A 13,535-nucleotide genomic window follows, 5' to 3' on the forward strand; every position below is an offset into this window, starting at 1 on the left:
AGGTGACGCTAGTTAGGCAGGTAGGTATTTAGGTTCGCCGCAGCTTTTTATAGCGCCAGGGACCCCCATATACTACCGCATAAAGCCCCCTGATTGCCCCCTAGTTAACCCTTTCACCAGTGATCACCATATAACTGTTACAGGTGACGCTGGTTGGTTAGTTATTTTTTTATAGTTTCAGGGCACCCGCCATTTATTACCTAGTCTCACTAGTGTACCCCTAAATTTAGGGGTGTCTACTTTCCAAAATGGGGTCATTTGGGGGGGGTTTGTGCCATCTTGGCATTTTATGGCCTTCAAAACTGTAACGCCCTTAGAAAGCCTGAAGGCGGTGCTTGGTTTTCGGGGCCCCGTACGCGGCTAGGCTCCCAAAAAGTCCCACATATGTGGTATCCCCGTACTCAGGAGAAGCAGCAGAATTTATTTTGGGGTGTCATTTCACATATGCCCATGGCATGTGTGAGCAATATATCATTTAGTGACAACTTTGTAAAAAAAAAAAAAATATTTTTTATTTTTCCTGCAACTTGTGGCAAAATATAAAATATTCCATGAACTCAACATGCCTCTCAGCAAATAGCTTGGGGTGTCTACTTTCTAAAATGGGGTCATTTGTGGGGGTTTTGTGCCATCTTGGCATTTTATGGCCTTCAAAACTGTGATAGGTAGTGAGAAGTGAACTCAAAAATTTACGCCCTTAGAAAGCCTGAAGGCGGTGCTTGGTTTTCGGGGCCCCGTACGCGGCTAGGCTCCCAAAAAGTCCCACATATGTGGTATCCCCGTACTCAGGAGAAGCAGCAGAATTTATTTTGGGGTGTCATTTCACATACGCCCATAGCATGTGTGAGCAATATATCATTTAGTGACAACTTTGTGTAAAAAAAAAAAAAAAAAAAAAAAATTTTTTTGTCATTATTCAATCGCTTGAGGCAAAAAAATAAAATATTCAATGGGCTCAACATGCCTCTTATCAATTTCCTTAGGGGGTCTACTTTCCAAAATGGGGTCATTTGGGGGGGTTTTGTACTGCCCTGCCATTTTAGCACCTCAAGAAATGAGATAGGCAGTCGTAAACTAAAAGCTGCGTAAATTCCAGAAAACGTACCTTAGTTTGTAGATGTGACAACTTTTGCGCAAACCAATAAATATACAATTATTGACTTTTTTTTTTACCAAAGACATGTGGCTGAATACATTTTGGCCTAAATGTATGACTAAAATTGAGTTTATTGGATTTTTCTAATAACAAAAAGTAGAAAATATCATTTTTTTTCAAAATTTGCGGTCTTTTTACGTTTATATCGCAAAAAATAAAAATCGCAGAGGCAATCAAATACCATCAAAAGAAAGCTCTATTTGTGGGAAGAAAAGGACGCAAATTTTGTTTGGGTACAACATTGCATGACCGCGCAATTACCAGTTAAAGCAGCGCAGTGCCAAAGTGTAAAAAGACCTCTGGTCATTTACCAGCAAAATGGTCCGGTCTGAAAGTGGTTAAGGTGTAAGTTTTGCCATTAGTCGTGAACGTTTTTTTTACCATGGGTAACATGCGCACACGTAAGGCAGAGTGATTTTCTACACTGAAACATGCCTAAGAGTGGAATTAATGTGAGCTGTTTCAGGATGCCATCTTTATGAGAGATAGAAGGTTTAATTTTACTAGGCGCGATCTTGCTCTTAATGTTTGGGGCTCTGCGGTAGGCGAACTTGGGGTTATCAGATATGCACTGAGACAGGTGTGGGTCTTGTTTAAGAATAGACCAATGTTTTTTGAAGATTGACTCCATTTTTCTGTAGCTTGAATTGTATTGTGTAATGAATCTAGTGATAGGTGCTGTACTCTGTTTTTTGGGGGAAGGTAGGTTTTCATTTTTGTACATAGTACAGGCTTCATTTATAAGTTTGGGTGGGTAGCCCTTCTCCAGAAATTTTTCTTGTAATGTAGTACTTAGAGAAATATAATCGTCCAGTCTGGTGCAGTTGCGTCTTAGTCTGTAAAATTGGCTTTTTGGCACATTGTTTATCCATCTCGGGTGGTGACAGCTGGAATAATGCAGGAATGAATTTCCTGCTGTCGGTTTTGTGTAATTTTTGGCTATGATGGTGTTGTCGGAATAAGATAATTCCAGGTCTAGGAAGGATAACGAGTCGGGATCCGTAACGGAGATAAAAGATAAACCAAAATCATTATTATTGCAATAGGCCACGAACTCGTTAACCGAGCTTTCGGGGCCATCCCAAATGATGATAATGTCATCAATATATCGGCCATAGAAGACCAGGTGTGCAGCAAAGGGGTTGTCCTTCCCTACAAACCTGGCCTCCCACAGCTCCATGGTCAAGTTGGCATAGCTAGGGGCAAAATTTGCCCCCATTGCTGTGCCTTGTTTTTGCAAGTAAAAAACGCCATCGAATGTAAAATAATTATGCTCTAGACAGAAGCGGGTAGCCGAAAGGATAAATTCAATTTGTTGCGCATTAAGAGAGGGGTCCTTGTCTAGAAAATAAGCTACTGCCTGGAGGCCCACCGTATATGTGGTATCGAGGTGTATAGGGAGCATACATCTAGAGACACCCACCTGTATGTCGGCTCCCAAGTGTGTGGTTTTAACAAATCTATCAACTGGGTCCCATCTCGGATGAAGGATGGGAGACCCTGAGCCAGGGGTTAAAGAAAATGGTCTATATAGAGAGAATAACTAGTAGTAATGCTATCCATGGAGGCTACTATAGGACGACCTGGCGGGTTATTGGTGTCTTTGTGTATTTTTGGTAGATGGTATAGATATGGTATTTGAAAAAAAGGTTTCTGAAAGAAGGCAGCCTCAGTTTTATTAAGTATGCCTTCGGCAAGAGCGTGTGCAATTAGGATATTAGATTCCTCTATGAATCTAGGCAAGGGGTCTGATTTCAATTTTTCGTAGGTATTACTATCGGAGAGTAGGCGGAGTGCTTCCATCATATAGTCAGCCTTATTTTGTATTACTATACTACCGCCTTTATCCGCTGGTTTTATAATAATGTCTTGGTTATCACTCAGCGACCTTAGAGCTTGATATTCCAGAGGACTGAGATTATTACTGAAATGAGTGGGCCTGGACGATTCAGATTTGCAGAGATTTTGGAGTTCAGAAAAAACAACTTGGTAAAAAGTAGATAAATACGGACCTTTTGATTGGGTGGGGTTAAAAATCGATTTGGGCTTGAAAGTGGTATGCATTATGGGAGGAGTAGGTTGGGAGTATTGAGACCATACGAGAAGGTCATCGTCTACATCTGAACTCCAAAGGTCGCACAGATCCTGGAGTGCCTGTTCAGCAGAGGTGTCAGTGGGGTTGACTGGTTCTTCTGGAACTGTACTAGAAGTAGTACTGGATTTCATGTTATAGTGTCTCTTTAGAGTTAAGTTGCGAATTAGTTTATTAAGATCTTTGAATATAGTGAAGGAATTAGGATGTGTGGTTGGAGCAAAATTTAGACCTCTGGATAACAATGAGATTTCATATGTATTTAGGTTTAATGAGGATAAATTATAGATTTTTTATAGTTTCCGAAGTTTGTCCGGGTGGGATGGGTCGGGATTTTTGTTTCCCCCCCCCTCTCCTTCCTCTTCTACGTGTTTTCTTTTTGATGTCATTGATGAGGGGCTGAGAGGGGGGATCTGAACTAAAAAAGAATCTGGGATTGAGGTTAAAGGACCTCCAAAAATAGCAGGGAATATGTTGGAGGAAGTGGTTTCTATAGAAGGACATGTAGCTGGAGCCATAGTAGCTTCAACATTAACCACCAATTCAGTGGGTGCGAGATTAGGATCAACAGGGGCTATTGGCTTGGTAACCAGGGGTACGTTAGGAGTTGAGACTGGGGTAGATTTGCCTTTACCTTTAGAGGGTGGACCATTTTTGATCCCTTTGTGGGGAGGACCCCCAGGTTTTAGGAGCCTGGGGAGGGAAGTGGATAAGGGCAGTGCTGGTGCTGTGGGGGGGGGGGGGGGGGAGGAATTTTAGTAGAATTGAGTTCAGGGGGGTTATTATCAGTGTAATTATTTCTAGTGGGCTTACAGTGTTGTAAGTTTGGAATGAGGGGGGGAGGGGAGGTATGCGTGGTTTTCCCCTTCCATTTAAAAACTCTATTGTTGGTATAGTCATCAATATCCCGTCTGAATTTTCCTAGTTTTCCTTGTATCATTGTGTCTTCACTTTTCTTAGTGTTAATTTTGAACACCTTTAGCCATTCACTGGGTACAGAAGAATAGGTTGAATATAGCTGGGAAATATTATTGGCAATCTTATTACGGAGAATGTGGTATCTTTGTTCTCTATGACTGATAAGGATTTGAATCCATTTCTGGGTACAGAACTCGGCAATCCCCTCCCACTCTATGCGCAAGTCTGTATCAAGAAAGGAACAACTTTTTAGGACCCGGAGTCCCCGAGGTGAAATTTTTGTTTGAAAATATTGTTTCAGAAAGAAACAGTCCCACCATTGTTGATTGGCAGATTTTGTTAGATCTTCTATTCGTTTCATTCGAGTACATGTGTCCCTGTACTTGGCCTCTGGCCACATTCGAGAATGGACTTTAGAACAAAAAAAGTTAGATGGGAAGAGGGTGTATATGTCGTCTAATATATCATATTTGTATTTTTCTATATGATCTATAATTTCCATCTTTACAAATGCAATCATATATATGTATACACAAGATCTGTATGAAACAATATTGTAGTTGCTGAAGTAACCAAAGAAAGGAACACTAATATCAGAATAAAAAATAATAAAAGAGGTAATATAAGTTAATAGCGCTTTTAGAGATACATGTACAGGGTTGATATGCAGCACATCAAAAGAGCTTTAAAGGGTAACCAAGAAATAGTAATAAGATGGCGCAAAGATCAAACACCATCCAAAAACCTCTATACTAACGGGGGGGGGGGGAAGGGGGAAAGAGGGGGGAAAAAAGAGGGGGGGGGGAAGAAAATGGGATCAAGGGAAATAAAAATTATATATAATGTGTACACATGCAAAAAAAAAAAATATATAATACAATGTATACTGTATATATGTGATCCTGCTCTTCCGGGTAGGGAAAGTCCATGTGCGCCGCTGGCGATTTTCCACAGAGGGAGCCCAGTATCAGGTACCGAAGACACGAATTCCGCCAGAACCCACTGATCATCCAGCAGGGAGGTAGAATGGCAGTCTATGTAAACAAGGCAAATTGACGTTCTGACAGGAGGAAAGGCATGGATTCTGTGTTCGTGCAAAGCAGGGACAAGGGTCCCTGTCTTCCCCCTAGTAAAAATGCCTCCCAGAGTACACTGAAACACTGGCTAGACGCACAGTTAATCCTTTGATAACCCCTGATGTTAACCCCTTTCCCAGTCAGTGTCATTAGTACAACGACAGTTGAGATTTTGTAACACTAATTACTGTATTAGGCTACCTTCACACTGATGCGTTTTACAGGCACTTTTGCGCTAAAAAATAGCACCTGTAAACTGCCTCTTCTGCAGCCCCAGTGTGAAAGCCCAAGTGCTTTCATACTGGGGCAGTGCGCTTGCAGCACCGGAAAAAAGTCCTGCAAGCAGCATCTTTGGGACGGTGCGGTGTATACACCACTTCTAAACTTCCCCTGCCATTGAAATCAATTGGCACTGCTGCCTGTAAAGCGCTTCAGCAGTGGCGCTTTTACCTTTTCCTGGGCTGCTAATGGGTTAAAAGTGCCCTGCTAGAGGCTGAAATGTGCTGCTATAAAAGTGGTAAAGTGTGGTAATATTAGTGCCGCTTTACCACTACCACCACAGTGTGAAAGCAGCCTTAGTGTCAGTGTCCGAATGTCCACCGCTATAACTCGATGATTGCAACCATTACTAGTGAAAAATAAATAAAATTATCCCATAGTTTATAGACGCTATATCGTTTGTGCAAACCAATCAATATACACTTATTGGGATTGTTTTTTTTCTCCATAAATAGAGTAGAATACATATTGACCTAAATTGATGAAGAAATGTTTTTTTTTTTTTTTTTTTTTTTACCTTATTTGTATTGGATATGTTTTATGGCAAAAAAAATTCAGTTAAAGTAAGGCTTTGCCGTATTACAAAAAATGTCCCAGTTATGAAGGGGGGTGTAACTCTTCCAGTGGTTAACTTGCTACTGCTCACCCCCATCAGGAGCAAGCTTGCACGTGTGGTCCACTATCTCCTCTGATTTAGCATCACTGAGCCCAGAGCTACTGAGAGAGTGTGCATGCAAGGGGGTTTGAATCAACCGGGAATGCCTTAGGAACAACCTAGCAATAAGGCAAGTTGTGATCTCTGGGAGTTTTTCAGCCAGCCTTCAGGAGATACCTAAATGGTGCACACTTATATTTAGGGCATTATTCAGCTTTAGTCAAAGCTGCACAGTTATTTATTTATTTTTGTACAGGTACCCCTTACCTGCACAGGCTTCCCTTTTTTTTTATTTTTTATTTTTTATTTTTTTTTTCCCCATTAAAGGGGAACTATGCCTTTTTAAAGTATAGCTTCGCCTTTGGAACATATTGCGCCTGTATTTAGGGTGTAACAGGTTCCAGCTTATGGGTCACTCACCTCCCCTCATTCCTTCCCCTGTGACTGCAGACAGGGGATCTTCTCCCCACATCTGCTGTCACTTTTTTAAAAATCTGCGTAATTCAGTCCCAGGAATATGTGAATGAAGAAACCACAAGTCCCTTTGTCCACAACTTGTAGTTCTCAGTGAACAGTAAGGGTGCTAATGAGCAACCTTTGAGTTCATTGACACTTCCTCCAGCTTTCTAAAAGCTCGTACAAAGGTACAGGCAAGAAAGCTAGAGTCTGACATTGCACCCCGTGATCAGTGCATCACAAAAATGCTTTGGAGGCTCCTGTGGGGTAAAAATAATTCACATAAATAATTTTTTCCTGCACAATTATGTGCATTCATTATTTTTCCCTGAAAAGTGAACTTGGCCCTTAAATCTAAATTCCTGCTATGGATGTTACAGCATAATCCACGTGGAATGTGTAATGCTGCGTACACACGTAGCCAACTATCCGGCGGACTTAGTCTGCCGGACTTTCCGAACGAGCTACTTGCCCACACACGGCACTTTTTCATCGGACTAATACGGCGTACTAAGTCCGCCGGACTATCCGCCGTACTTTTGAAATGAATGGACTCGCCCACACACGCGGAGGAAAGTCCACTCATTTTGAGCGCGTCTCCAGGTAGCTGGGGCCAGTGAAGGAGGAGTCGCTGGCCCCGTCACCTGGTATTGACTTAAAGGGGAACCCCTACACCGACAAATCGGCATGGGGGCCCCCCCCCTAGGTCCACATCAGACCCTTGTCCGAGCGCGCCCCCCCCCCCCACCTGAACCGTGCCAGGCCGGGTGGCCTCAAAATGGGGGGGGTGCCTTGGGGAGGGGGGGCCGCGCTTATCGGAATCCGGGAGCCCCCTTTAATAAGGGGGCCCCTGGATACCGGCCCCCCCACCCTATGTGAATGAGTATGGGGTACAATGTACCCCTACCCATTCACCTGTAAAAAAAAAAAACACAACACCACAAGGGTTAAAATAGTTTATTGCATAGCTACGGGGGGTCTTCTGTCCGTCTTCTTCGGGGGTCTTCTCGCCGGACTCCTCCGCTATCTTCTGCTAGCTCTTTTGCTAGCGGAGGAGCCCGGCTTTCTTCTTCGCCGCCGCCCTCTTCTTCCGACTTCGGGGGTCTTGTCCCCCTCTTTGGTTCTTCTTGCCGGGCCACCGCGCCTTCTTCTAGCTCTTTTACAGGCGGTGGCCCGGTCTTCTGTCGCCTTCTTCTCTTCAGATGTTGCCTCATCGCTCTCTCCGCTCACAATGACGGGGACGCGGCACGCGGTGACTTATATAGGAACATCACCGGATGATGTCCCCGCCCATTATGATGTCACAGTCCCATCATCCACTGGGACTGTGGCATCATAATGGGCAGGGACATCATCAAGAACAGAAGACTGGGCCACCGCCTGTAAAAGAGCTAGAAGAAGGCGCGGTGCCCCGGCAAGAAGAACCGAAGAGGGGGACAAGACCCCCGAAGTCGGAAGAAGAGGGCGGCGGCGAAGAAGAAAGCTGGACTCCTCAGCTAGTAAAAGAGCTAGCAGAAGATAGCGGAGGAGTCCGGCTAGAAGACCCCCTGAAGACGGAAGACCCCTGGAGCTGTGCAATAAACTATTTTAACCCTTGTGTGTTTTTTATTTTTACTTTTTTCCACAGGTGAATGGGTAAGGGGTACATTGTACCCCATACGCATTCACATAGGGTGGGGGGCTGGGATTTAATAAGGGGGCTCCCGGATTCCGATAAGCCCCCCCGCCCGCAGACCCCGACAACCAACAGCCAGGGTTGTCGGGAAGAGGCCCTTGTCCTCATCAACATGGGGACAAGGTGCTTTGGGGTGGGGGGGCCGTGCGGCCCCCCTTCCCCAAGGCACCCCCCCATGTTGAGGGCACGAGGCCTGGCACGGCTCAGGGGGGCGCTCGCTCGTCCCCACCCCCTTTTCTGGCCGGCCGGGTAGCGTGCTCGGATAAGGGTCTGATGTGGATCTGGGGGGGGACCCCCACGCCGATTTTTCGGCATAGGTATTCCCCTGTAAGTCCATACCAGGTGACGGGGCCAGCGATGCCTCCTTCGCTGGCCCCGGCTACCTGGAGACGAACTCAAAATTAGCGGACTTCTCTCCGGGAAGGAAAAGTCCGTTCATTTCAAAAGTACGGCGGACTGGCACACACACGGCCAGATTGTCCACCGAAATGCGAGTCCGGCGGACAGATTGGAGTGCAAAAATACTTTCTAAGTCTGCCGGAGGCTACACACGGGCGGATTGTCCGACAGACTTGAGTTTGCCGGACTTTACCACCGGATTGTTTGATCGTGTGTACGCGGCATTAATCACAGCTACTTCAGTGATCTTCACTAGCTTTGGCTTCTGTGCAGAATGGCCACAAAGTGACCAGGAGAGTCGCTTGGCACTAGCACCATTCACACACACCATGTATTTTTCTCAATGAATGTAGGACATTCTCTGGATTAGGTGGAGACCAAAATGACGACAGACAGCACCCTGTCTCTCCACAGCATCCAATCGGAGAACATCTTGCTTTCATTAAGACAAATGCCAGGTGTTACGTGACATAGCGATCAGGTGACCTCTGAGGTTACACTGTAGTGCGACATCCACTTAGCACATGACCCGGAAGATGGTCCTGATCAGTGTAATAGTGGTGACTGCTAAATTGATTGTCCCCTTCCACATGGATCAGCCAGGTATGGCACATATATACTTAGAACCATATGTGCTGTCAGGGAAAGGGCCTCTTTTTGTGAGTCTGCTTTGCTCCATGTTACACCCATATGAGTTTAACATGGTCTTAACGAGGAAGTAAACCCCGATGGGTTTACTTCCTCTTTGATTCCCTGCAAAGGTAAAGCATAATGGACTACTATGCATCGCATAGTAGTCCATTATGTATCACTTACCTGCCACAGGAGCCAGCGATGTCACCGCTGTCCCCATGTAGCTGTGATTCGCCGGAGCAGCGATGACGTCACTCCCGTGCATGCGCACGGGAGCTGACACTTGCAGCATATCGCCGCGATCTGCGGCTTACCCAGTGCGCCTGCGTGGCGCTGTCTACGGCGCATGCGCCGTAGACAGCGGTGGCTGTCTTCAGGTAAATATCTCCTAAACCAGTGATGGCGAACCTTGGCACCCCAGATGTTTTGGAACTACATTTCCCATGATGCTCATGCACTATGCAGTGTAGTGGAGCATCATGGGAAATGTAGTTCCAAAACATCTGGGGTGCCAAGGTTTGCCATCACTGTCCTAAACCATGTAGGTTTAGGAGATATTTCTTGGACCTACAGGTAAGCCTTAATCTAGGCTTACCTGTAAGTCAGTTGTTTGTAAGGGTTTACAACCACTTTAAAGGTGGCAATAGCCTTCAGTGCTGCATTACAGGTTTACTACCCCTTTAACTATTTTCTACACTAACGTGTGCCCACTGGGCTCACTGTATGTTGCCTCGGCTATATAAACTATACCTGTGGCAGATCTTGCCAGGGCAAAGGCTTTTAGAGAGGACTGAATGCTAGCCCCTTGCCTTGCGATTATGGGCCTCTTTGTGAGCTGTATGCCTGGGTACCCTGGAGGTGGTGTTGCTTTAGATTCAGGTCCATGTCCCCAAGACACGCAGACTGTGGGAACCCTGTATATGCCAAAGACTATTCTTGGTTGTTAATTCTGAACAATACATGAGCCTTGAAAGAGCTGATCACATTGACCTGCGGAGACAGATGTCTGGTCACCTAGGCTGCCTTAAGTGCTGTTAATTAACATGTTAATTATGTAATTGTCTTTTTAAGTTGTCGCTATAGGGGGGGGGGGGGGGAGTATCCATGAGCCAGCCCTACCTCATTATCTAACCCCTTGTGTTAAAAATGTATAAATAGGCTATATTCTGTCCAATAAATCTTTCAAGATTCTACAAGCTAATTTCGGCTAGACTTGTATTCAATGCAGCTATCATAATATATCTCTCTGATGGGCAAACTGGAAGAAGCGGGATATACTGACGGAAGCACTCGAGCGGAGTGTGGGATAGGATCTGTCACATATACCACCTTGTAGTCTGTCAGTGAGAGGAGAGCTTTTCACACCGGAAACAAAATAGAAAAAAATTAAAGCCCACAGTGGGAAGCCACACAGTTCACATAGCTACAACTAAGCCCATAAGTGGGTGAAATGCGTTAATAGGGCATGGCGTTTCACAGGAGGCAGAGTCAAAGCTATTTTGATACTCTGTAAACCAGGCTGATTATCAGTGTGTGCCTCGATTATTTTATTCTTACCTTTTTTTTTTTTTTTTTTTTTAATTTTTTTTTTTTTGCTGTTGGGCCCTTGGGAAGCTGGCACCCAGCAGGGTTAGAATCGCAGCATAACTTGGAAGGAGCTTTGATGTTAACAGCACTTTGGGTTAACTGGGTTTTACAGAACAAAATACAGCAGCTCTCAGCCATTCATAGGCAGCTTTGTATTCTCTGAATACCAAGCTTCCACTGACTGGCTGCGGCAGAAAGGAGGGCAGATGGTGTCACCATCTGACTATGCGAATCAGGAGAAGCTTTCTATTCATTTAGAGATTACAAATCTACCTATGAATGGCTGATAACAGCTGAATCTAACTGTTTTGTTTTGGGAGTGAGACAGGAAGTTCTCGTTTCACTGGCGGAACACAAGGCTGTATGTAGCAGGTGCTACATACAGTTGTTACAGCATGCCCAGCGGGTGCACCTGTTAGGCCTCATTGACACATGAGGCAGATCCGCTCAGCGGAGTCCCCCAGCTCAGCAGTTGATCTCTGCTGAGCTGGTGGATGACAGGTCCGTCTCAGCTGACTGGGCCTATCAGATCGCAGCATGCCCGTTTTTCATCAGATCTCATCTGATCCACCCAGCCGGAGGGCAAACGTATTGCCATATGTCTGATTTTAGTGGATCGGATGGCAGACTGGTGTCGGCAGACTGGTGTCGGCAGACACATCTCCGCTGACATCCACTCAAAGGAGTTAATGGATGGCCCGCTCAGATCTGCCTGAAAAACGGGCAGGCTGATCCGAGCGGGCTTGCCGTGTGAAAGGGGCCTCAGTGTAGAAAATAAAGGGATGGTAAACCTGGTATTCAGCTTTAATTAAAACAACTAGGTCTTGGTACAGTGAAGGAGAAGCGGAACACGGATGAGCTTATTTTTCTGTCGCTTGGCTCTCTCCTCATGAACATGCTTGTTATTGGCACATTAGCAATGCATGCGCTTTGCTTCTTTTGCTGCCTCTCCCTTTAAATTCTTTGTATGTATTCCCACTGGTCCATTGTGCTTCTGTTGTGGTGTTAAAAATCTTGCATTGAAAACTAAGCAAGAGTGCATCAGTGATGCAGTCTTTGAGTAGCATGACCTATACAAAACACACCATAAGCACATTAACATTGCATCAAAATCTTGTGCATTTTTAGTGCAGTTATTGGCAAAATGCAGACAGCACCGTATTTTTGCCAATATTTTGGTGCATCTCTACTTTTGTAGATGTCCCCTCCTGCCACCTGTAAGAACAATCAAGCGGCAGAACTGCTGCTATGATCGTTCTTACGGTGTACAGATTCGCCAGCTCTAAAATTATACCTAAATGATGCCTGTAGCTGCAGGCATCATTCAGATATACCCACTGAAAGTCAAAGATGTCATATGACCACCTAGATTGTATAATGCATGCATCTTTTTAGTCCTCGGGTTCACTACTTTACATTTAACAACATAGACACTAGAGCTGCACAATTTGGGCTAAAATGAGAATCGCATATTTTTTTGCTTAGAATGAAGATCACGATTCTCTCACGTTTCTTGGCGTAACATCATGTTTCACGTTATACAAAAAAATTGCGCTAAGTTTACTACTTAGTTTGGTTTTTGAATTGATTGTAGTGTATTATTTTTACCCCCAATAGCATTTGATAGACAAACAAATACAGTGACATAAAATATTGCAACAACACGACACATTTTATTCTCTAAGGTCTCTGCTAAAAAATTATATACGAGGTCTCATGCACACTGGACGTTAAAATAACTTAAATATAAAAACGACAGTAGCTTTGCAAAGAGTTTTCTAACATTTTTGCAATAGTGTTATATTTTAGGAGGGTTGTTTTGAAGAAATTATTTTTTTTTTCAATGGATTAAAAACGGTAAACGCTAGTGAGCTGCGTTTTTGAGCGTTTATCAGCCTTTTTGACGTTAAAGCGTTAACACGATGCAAAAAACATTGCATTCAGTTGTACATGTGCGAGAAACCGTTCTCAAAAACATACTTTTATGTCCATATCAACGTGGATCGCATGTAGTAGAACATAAAAAAAACAATCAATTAGGATGGGTGTGGGATGGAGAAGAGAGAAAAGGGGGAGAAATGTTGATTTTTTAACTTGTAAGCAACAAGTGGCCAGAAAAAGGTTTGGACCTAGAGTTGCCACCACATCCCTTTAAACACGAACACCTATGAATTACACAGGTTCTGAAGCCAATTTTAATGCTGATGATAAGGCACTGGGTGAGCTTAATTACCACCTTAATCAGCCACAGAACCTGTGTAATTAATATGTGTTCGGGTTTAAAGGGATGAGGTGGCAACCCTATTTGGACCCCTTTCACACTGAGGCACCTGAAAAGCTCCTGAAAAATGCTTCCCGTTCATTTCAATGGATGCTTTCACACTGGGGTGGTGTGCTGGGGGGGCAGTGAAAAAAGTCCTGCAAGCAGCATCTGTGAGGAAGATTTGGAGCGCATAAAAAAAAAAAAAGCCTCAAAAACGCTTGTGTGAAAGGGCTCGAATTGAACAAGCTGAAGTTAGAAGCTTATTGGCTACCATGCACAGCTGCACTAGATTTTGCACTTTCCAGAATCCTAAATAAATCCCACTGTGTTTTATTCTATATAGTAT

General features: G+C 44.3%; 1 protein-coding gene across 4 annotated transcripts in view; it reads left to right on the plus strand.

Moving 5' to 3' along the window:
• SENP1 (SUMO specific peptidase 1) overlaps positions 1 to 13,535 on the plus strand; it is a 102,322-nt gene that overhangs the window by 8,358 nt on the left and 80,429 nt on the right. The window lies entirely within an intron of this gene.

This window comes from Lithobates pipiens, unplaced genomic scaffold, assembly GCF_037356315.1.
Source record: "Lithobates pipiens isolate NorthernLeopardFrog02 unplaced genomic scaffold, aLitPip1_a1.2 Scaffold_16, whole genome shotgun sequence".
Lineage (NCBI taxonomy): Eukaryota > Metazoa > Chordata > Amphibia > Anura > Ranidae > Lithobates > Lithobates pipiens.